This window comes from Schistocerca serialis, chromosome 7, assembly GCF_023864345.2.
Source record: "Schistocerca serialis cubense isolate TAMUIC-IGC-003099 chromosome 7, iqSchSeri2.2, whole genome shotgun sequence".
In the NCBI taxonomy this organism is placed as follows: domain Eukaryota; kingdom Metazoa; phylum Arthropoda; class Insecta; order Orthoptera; family Acrididae; genus Schistocerca; species Schistocerca serialis.
The window spans coordinates 613,682,496-613,692,125 of NC_064644.1; positions in this window are offsets into that span (position 1 = coordinate 613,682,496).

A 9,630-nucleotide genomic window follows, 5' to 3' on the forward strand; every position below is an offset into this window, starting at 1 on the left:
ATCAGCTCATTCATTTTCATCCAGAGAGCCTTCTTCAGAAGGGGAAAGGATGTGCAAGGAGGAGACCCCCTAAGAGGGATCGTTGCCAATAAAATTCTATTAAATAATTTTTTCCATTCATAATGTATGGCACTAGCCGGCTTGGGCATACTGTGGTGGAAGGTGCTGGCCGGAAGAGCGTGGTCGGCACATTCCTGCCACGTGCTCCTCGGTCAGGCTCTAGTCCCTCAAGTTGGTCGCGCTGACAAGGGTACGCTACTAGCAAGGCACGTTGGCGGAATCAACCCTCCAATCAGAGACTAGTCGTGTGATCACGTGGGGACGTGGTCAGGAGCGGTGAGGGTGGCTCGGAAACAGCTCCGCGGTCTCTCAGCTTCAGACCTCGGCCCCGAGTAGTCGCTCCTCTAGCCTCCGCCTCTCTCCTCAAACCTCCTGATGAACAGATGGCAACCACTCTCGGGGTGGCTCAGCCCTACATGGGCACCCATGTACCATCTTTACACAAATAAATAGGGTCCATTCAAGCTTAATTACTTTTAATTATTGCAACGCCCACAATTTTCCGCTCCTGACATCTATCCCGATGAACAGAAGTAAAGCTGTGAAGATGGGTCATGACTTTTCTTGGGTATCTCTATTGGTACAGCACATGCCCACAAAAGGCAAAGGTCCGGGGTTCATTTCCTGGTGCACCAACACATAGTTTTAATCTGACAACAAGTTTAATATTTGATCAAACTCGACTGAAGACTGACATACTCATTATGGGGACATTTAACACAGCTTCAGTAGCCACAGGTATTTAATACTAAGGACAAACCCACAAAAAATTTCAGTCTGATCAATAATTTTTGTAAAAACCATCACATATCTCTGAATATCTATCATAAAACTGTTTAAAATCAACAAATTAGGATTGTGTCATTACCTAGCCAGTGGATGACCACGTTTACTTGGAGTGGTGTGGCTCCTCCCAATTTCTGTAAGACAAAGACACATTATATGTAATGCTCCTTTTTACTAGTACACTATTACTTAGTTGTAACTTTATTTGCTATAAAAATAAAGCCTAAATTATTTCAGAGGTACAATAACCAATTCTGAAAAATTTAAGTAGTGCATCTGTAATACTGTTGATGGGTTAAAAAAATATTTAACTGAAATGTGTTTCAAATGGAATTGAAATTCTTATCTTGTAAGTACACTGGAGATAAAGAATATATTGAGTTATGCAATATGTTAATATTGACTGTTTTAATTTTATTTAGTTGTATGTCTCAGTTGTTACAAGGAAAATCTATTCTGGCATGAGGTGAAAGAGCAGTATCAGGGGTGAAAGGGGGAGGAGGGTCAAGAACCTGCAACTATCAGTCACAACAGCCATGCTCGCAGAATTTTGAACTGTCATCTCTCCCCAGTTGCTCAAGAAGGAGATGATGAGCATGAGATTCAAATGTTTTTCATTTTAGCAGCTCACGGTCTCATAACAAGCTTAAAAAAACATTGAGTAGTCTAATATGCCTCACTAACAAACTTATTGTTGGGTAAACTGTTAGTGGCATAGCTGCGTAAAAGTGCTATGCAGGAATTCTACCCCAGGAGAACAAGATATGACATGGTACTAAAGGGGGAGCCAATAATTATAATATAGAACTAGAACCCAATTTGCCAAACATCAACAGATACGGTAAGGCAGAGGGTAGAGGGAAGAGACTTATGCAACAATACCATGCACTGTAGAGAATTTTTTTCCAATTGTGGTTCTTAGATGCTGTACACATTCAAATCACCCACTAGATGCAACAGGCACTCATAGTAATCTGAAGTTTACCAAACCCAGTCGAAAGACATGAACTGACATTGGGTCTACCTGATCAATTTGAGAGGCCAGGAGGGGGAGGGGGGGGAAGAAAAAGTTTTTTTTTATTGCGTGCAGACATTAGCAGATAGGATGGGCCTGCCTTCATAATATATCTAATCTGGTCAAGAACTTCCTTTCCCAAATAATTTGGTTTGATGAGTAGTTCATTCCTCAGGTGTGTTCCATACAAAATGACCATTTTTATACTTCATTTGATTCCCTCATAGTGTATAGTACAAAATGTATTTCAGTGTAGAAGTTAAGTAGATACAGAAGTGTACATACATAATCAAGCTGGGATTGCAGTCCTGGTTATGGAGTATCAAGAAAAAAATTATGGTCGTTCCCCACAAGCTACATTAATGCATTTTAAAATATGTGTAAGTGATGAATCATTGGTCAGGTCTTAAGCCAATTATCAAAAGTATGTCCCAGTAATATCACGATTTCTAAAAGTTTTGAACAGCCAACTAGAAGTCAGAAAAAGCGGACAAATTTTTAGACACAAAAAATTGGAACAAAACTGCTCCATTTGCAAAACAAAGGTACATAAAGGTAATTGGATAGGTTAACTCCTAAAAATACGAGGATCTCTGACATTCATGTGGATGTTCCATAGTTAGATGCTAGGCTAATTAAAGAGAGCTATGAGGAAAAGACGTGGACACTTTTAACAAACAGAAGCAAATAATTTGAAATAATGTCCAGACAGAGTAGCTTTAGGATAAAATACCATTTCAAGGAATGCACGGAGGGTACTGAAACCAATCTCTTTTAATGTGCCCATCTCAAAGGCCTTGGCCACAGTAATGGACTCACACAGAATGGTTTACACAGCTATAGATTGTAGGACGAGGACGACAAGCAAGAAGAAGAAGAAGAAAAAGAAAATAATCACTTTAGGTTTGCAAATGAATTTGAATTGTCATAGGGGGAAAAGGATTTGGAAGATCAGCTGAACAGAGTGGATAGTGTCTTTTAGACAGATTACCAAGTGTGAAAAGTGTAACAGGATGTAGTTTTTATTGAAGATGGCAATTCTGAGAGAATTAGATACCGTAAGCAAGACTTAATTGTACAATAGGATGCCATAAGAAAAGCATGAGGTATTTTCCCTTGATTATCATTTAGACAACTGGTTAAGGTGTTAGGTATTTTATCTAAAGGTTTACAGAACAAGTCCTCTCTTACAAAATTTGTTGCAGACAATTCATGTGAGTTCACACGGAATGGTGACAATCAACGGTCTTCCGAGTCATTTTGTGTAGCCCACTCGTCTCCTTTTCCAACAACTTCATAACAGAGTATAACACACCCTATTATTTTCTGGATATATTCCAATCTTTGCCCTCTCCTTGAAGTTTTTACCCTCTATAGATCTCTCTAGTATTTTGGAAGTTACTCATTGCTCTCTGAACACACGACCTATCATTTTGTTCTTTCTCGTCTATTTTTCTACGGTGAAACTCCTCGGTCCTTATGACATCAGTCCACTGAATGTTCAATGGTCTTCTGTAGAACCACATCTCAAACACTTTGATTCTTTTCATTTCTGGTTTTCCCACAGTATGTAACTGACTTCTACACAATTATGTGTTACAAATGTACTATTCCCTGCCCCGTTCCAGCACAGCCACCCCCTCCTCTTATGATTAGGACTCACAAAAGAATTTTACATGTGCATCCAGCATTATTTGATTGCAGGCCTCCCGAAAATTTGTTTAACCCTTCCCAGAGCTTCACAATATTTTGTTGAAGATGTAATCTTCAGGTCTGTGCATGGTATCTTGACATCAAATTGATATCCTGTAGTTCCATCTTTAACTAGACAGTTGACAAGTTCATTCCCTGGAATGCTTATGGGTCTTGGTGTCCAGATAAAGATCACTGTCTTTCCAGAACTGCAGAGATCGGCAAGTAGTGCCCAGATTCGGTGACCGAAGGATTCTCGGGATAGCACAGGGTTATTACCTCTAAGCAACTCATGGAATCACTACAGATGAGAAAGTTTGTCGTAGATTGGGATTCGATATTCCGCAAAGCCTGACAAATAGCAATCACTTCTTCAGTGAATAAACTGCAGGCACTTGGCAGTGAGTGCTTCTCGTGATGATGATTATTATGATGATGATGACTGGTTTGTGGGGTGCTCAACTGCACAGTTATCAGCACCCGTACAAGTTCCCAGTCATTACACAGTCCAATCTCACCACTTTCATGAATAATGATGAAATGATGAGGGCAACACAAACACCAGCGCTTCTCATGTCCCCTCACAAGTGCAAAACTAATCGATTCTGTCGTGTACTTTTTGGCCGTCTGTGTGGATACATATTTAATTGCAATAATTGTGAAAGACTGAAAGAAAAAGGTGTCTGAGAAGGGTAGGATCAGCATCCTACTTGGGGCTACAAAGGAGGTCCATCCATATTACTGGATAGAATACACGCTACAGGTGTGTTGAGAGGGAGCTCTAGGGACACAGTCTGACGGATGCTGTTGGAGGTCCTTCATTAGAATATCAAGTCAAAACACAGCTAACCTTCGCAGTTTTGGCAGTCTGGACTGTTAGTTGTGGAACAGAGTTGAGTGACGGGAGGGGATGCTGTCATCTAACCCACAGCGGTTGGACATGAGCTTCTGCTAGAAATTTGTCAACAGGGCTCGTACAGGAGGTCCCTAAAGCCAACCGCACAACTGTGTGCAGAACTGGGTCCAGCAAGTTCAGTACAGATGGTGCTGCTAACCCATAGGAAGCACATCTGTAGTCCAAGTGGAATAAAATCAGCACTTTGTGGAGCACAGACTGCACAGTTCTTAAGAGATTTTACAAAGAGAGACTAAGAAAACAGAGATCGTTCAGCAGACACGTGGCAGCTGAGTTAGCCTGCGGTGAAATAAAATACCTAAAAGCTGGAAAGCTTCTATGACTCGAAGTAACTGGTCACCGAGATAAATTTATGGGTGCAGGTGTCCAGACCGGAGTTGACAAAAATGAATAACGTGTGATTTTGCAGTAGAAAATTGATAGCTGTGATTCAGGGCCCAATCGTGTGCTCTCCAGACAGCCCCCTGAAGTTGTGTCTCAGTGGTGCACGGTGATGCACGGGCACAGTACAGGCCGAGATTGTCCACATACATTCACACAGGGACTGTGGGGCCTACTGATTTTACAATACCGTTGATGTGACAGCAAACAGCATTACGCTAGAAACTCCAGTTTCCTGCACATATCGGTTGCTGAGGGTCTAAACTATCCAGACCTGAAAAAATTGGAGAGATGGGAAATTCTGGATAGAAGTGTGTAAACTGCCCTGGAATCTGCACTCGTGCAGCATAGATAGGATGTAATGTCTCCAGATGGTATCTTGTGCCTTCTGTGGGTCAAGGGACACAGCAATCTGATGACTGTGATTCACAAAAGCACTGCACACTACGGATTTCAAATGAACCAGACGATCTGTGGTAGACTGGAAATCCTGAAAGTCACTTTGGAATCACAATATATGTCCTCCGGTTTCAAGGCACCGACAAAGTGATAGACCGTTCATTCAAATAGCTTACACAGTCCATTTAACGGGGAGATTGGCCGATAGTTAGTCTTTCCCTGAAAATATGTGAGCCCTTTCCTGGTTTCAGGATACGAATAATAACACCTTTCCACCACTGAGAGGGAAATACTCCCTCCTGCCAAATCCAATTAAAAAGCCTGAGGATATGTTTCATGGTGCTGGCAAGAAGATGTTTGAGAATTTGCTTATGAATTTATTCAGGCCCAGAGGCTGTATCTCTACACACTGCCAAAGCACTGTGAAGCTCCCATTCAGTAAAGGGGACACTGTACGATAGAGATGTGCAGGGAAAGATAGCAGGTAGCACTTAACGAGATGTTTCCGGGTCAGGAAATGAGGATTGTAATTACTGGAAGTGGACACTTCAGTAAAGTGTGCTGCAATACTTTCAGCAAGTACCACTGGATCAGTGCAAGTGTTACCACTGACAAAGACACCAGAAAGTACCATGGGTGGTGGATAGCTGCATGTACGGCGGAGTTTAATCCGTACTTGGTACAGTGGGCTCTGGGATTGCATAGTTGAAATATGTTGCTCCCAACATTCCAGCTTCCTTTTCTTTATTAAAAACTGTGCGTTCACCTGCAGTCTCTCAAATGCTATTAAATTATCCGTAGAGGGCTGGTGCTTGTGCCAGTCAAGCACTCTGCTGCATTTCCTGATAGCTGCAGTTTTATCTTCAGACCACAACAGCACTGGTGGCCATCAGGACGAGCCTGAGAAGTAGAGTACTGTTGCTGCTGCAGCACAGGTGATAGTGTCCTGTACCAATTTGTCAACAACTTTCAGCAAAAGTGACTGCAGAGGAGACGGCCTGCCAATCGACTTTCCAAAATGACCGACGTCAAGAATATTCTAGATGTCTGCGAGTGTAGAGGGAGAGAACAATACGAAAATGGTTGCAGAAGCAAAGATCACCGTGGATGTGCCTCTGAATCAGGGTTAAGATAATCGGGCTGCGAACTGAGTTCAATAGCTGAAAGCATTCCGTGGGCCAGACTGCAATGCATTGCAGCACCAGTGTGGGGTAGGCAGACAATCAATTGTGGAACGAAGTGTTCTAGTGCTCGGTTTCTGTGATACAATGTCACTGCCCCAGAGGATTATCGGCATTAAAGTCCCCCAATAAGAGAAAGGGGCCAGGGAGCTGTGACACTAACTCAAACAGCTCACGATAATGAAAAGGTTCATTTGAGGGTAGAGAGACATTACATATTGTCATCTGAACTGACAGGCAGACACTGATGGCCGTGGTCTCCGTGCAGTAGTAAGTGGCACTCCCTCGCTGAAAATTTCAGAATGTGTAGGATACAGGCCCCACCAGATGCTCTCTTGACATTAACACAATTTTTACAGAGCAGGCAGTTGTGTTGCCTTGAAATGTGCATCCTGGAACTTGTTTCCAAAGAAGTTACTAAATGATGGAGTTCACTCACTCGAATGGCAATAGTATCCATCACAGTTCCATTGAATGAGTGTTAGTGTCAGGTCTGATCTGGTCTGAGAAAGTGGTGAACAGAAGAGATGGGTGTGATTGCCATGTAGTAGTCCACCTGAATGCACAATACATTGTCAATGTGCATAGGTATCGATTGCTGCAGGGCTGGGAAGCAGAAAATTTGAAGACTCAGAAAGTAGCTTATCTTTCTGCTTATCCTTCTGAGACTGATTTCTGTGAAGATTTTCCCATTTTATCTCCCAGAAGAAGAAGAAGAAGAAGAACATACTTTCCTTTTGCCTGCAGCCTGTGGCTGCTGTTTCTTGTCTTGTGAGGGTGCCACCTTCACAGGTGTCAGTCAAGCAGTAGGTGCCTGTCCACTTTGGGGTACTGGGACTCTGCCGTGTCAGAGGCCACCTGGCACAGTAGCTGTCGCCCAGAGTGGCACTCACGGGGAGAGCCTCAGATGAGAGTGAGTGGCAAAGGGGTAGATAATGTAACTGACATTCCCTCCTCCAAAATGTGGGACAGTCGCAGGAATATGAGCGTGACAAGGAGGTGTCATCTGAGACCTTATTGTGTGAAGTGTGGACATCACAGTCACAAAATTTGAAGCCGTATCAGTCAGATGAAGTCGTTGAAACTTTTTCCTTGCATCTTGGCAAGACAAGTGATCAATGTTTTATAATCTCAAATTTTCCTCTCCCTCTCTAACACTGACCATTACGGTGAATGAGGAGGATGCAGTTCGGGACAGTTCACACACATAGAGGGTTTGTCACAATGGTTGCCCTCGTGGGACACACATCCACACACCCTACCAAACCTCTGGCACTTAAAACATAGTATTGGAGGAGGGATACGAGGCCTGACATCAGACCTACAAACTGTGACCATAGACTTCTCAGGTGAAATGTTCAACTGAAGGAAAGGATAAAAGCTCCAGTGTGCTTTATTATCCTCGGGTCCCTTCCGGATGTGGCGAATGAAATAGGTTCCGTGCTGTGCCAGATTAGTATGCAGCTCTTCATCAATTTGTAGTATTAGATCCCAATGGAAGTCGACATCTCGAATTCTATTGAGGTTATTATGAGGAGAAATTGTGACTGGTATCTTTCTTAACTTGAACAGGCCCTCGACTGGTTAACGGGTGATGTTTTGATCAGCAATGGTCCATTTCTCATCTTCTCTATTGCCACGACCTCTCCAAACCAGGCTTCAATATTTTCAATGAAAAAGATTGGTCTCATCACAGGGATAGAGCTGCCATCAGTTTGGGAACTGACTGAGATCTCAGCACAATGTCCACTTCCATTTCTCCTTGCCTGGCTCTCGCCTTGAGGCTCGGTCAGTGATAGAAATCCTGTAGGATTGTAAACTTCTGTATTAAAATCACTGTTCCCAATTGATAAGAGGGCCACATTTGCACAGACACAGTCAAGTTCGATTCATTCATTGAAGATCATCCGCCCTGATACTGTTCAATTCAGTCGGAGGCTCTCCCCACGAGTGGCAGCCCGCCGAGGCAAAGGCCACCTGGCACAGTAGCCGTTGCCCAGAGTCCCAGTACTCTGAAGTAAACAGGCACCTACTCCTAGGCTGACATGTGGAGTTCACAGCTCAGCCTTCTGCAGTGCAATCTCTGTGTTATCAGGGAGCTACCATTGAGAGGGTACATGACAATGGAACAACTATGAACTGGCTACCATGCTGGATTTTGGGTGCAGAGGTAGAGCCTCTTGATTCGAAGGTACAAATGACAACAACGCGCAGTGGAGAGGTAATGCACCACAGTAAGGCATCCTTCCCAAATGGCCTGCACATTTGGAAAGCGGATGTCAAACCCAAAAATGTGACCCGAATGTCAAAAACCAAAGAATGTGAGGGGGAAAAGAGATAAAAAAAGGGAAAAGTGAAAAAGAGTGAAACCTTAAAATATCTGTAGAATAGTCACGTGGCCAAGGTAAAAATCTGAAGAAACTCCTATTAGTTGCCTCTTATGACATAAGTGGAAGGGCCATGGGTCTGACACTGATGATTAGTGCATTGTACAACAGACCTTAATATTCACCTATAGCTAGTGCCGTTTGTGTTGTACAGTATTATATTTGAGAGCTGTGTTGAAATGATGATATGTAGTAGTTTAGTAATCTGTGTATGTATCATGTGATTCAAAATCTATTAATGTAAGCCTTACAGTTATTCTATCATTTTCTCACAGTGTCCTTCCTCTTGGCAGATCAAAATGAGAGGGTAATCCAGAATGTTTTGCCAATACTGAGTTCATTACATACTGCGAATAAATTACCTTCAAAAAAGCAAAAAACAAAATATTAAATTAATTACCTTCATTCTTTCTCCAATTTTCTGTATATAACTTCCAAAATCTTGGAATTCCATATTTGAATTTTTTTAAATTTCATTTGGCAAACCTGAAAATGTAAATAAAGACATATCAATAATTATCAACACCACTCAGATCTTAATTATGCTGTAAAAAAGATTTCTGCTTTGTGCCAGACAGACATAAAAAGAAACAAAAGGTGACAAATGCTTCAAATACAGAGTTCCCCCATAAGCAAAACAAAGAGAGTTGTAGCAGACAAGGTATGCATAAATTAATTCAAACAGAATTCCATGCTAGTCAGCCCATTCACCAGTTATGAAAATTTGTTCATAGCAGTAAAAGTGCAAGTGATCTGTATTAAATAAATGAACAAGTAATCTGTGATCTGGTGTCAAACCTTTCATTTAAAAAG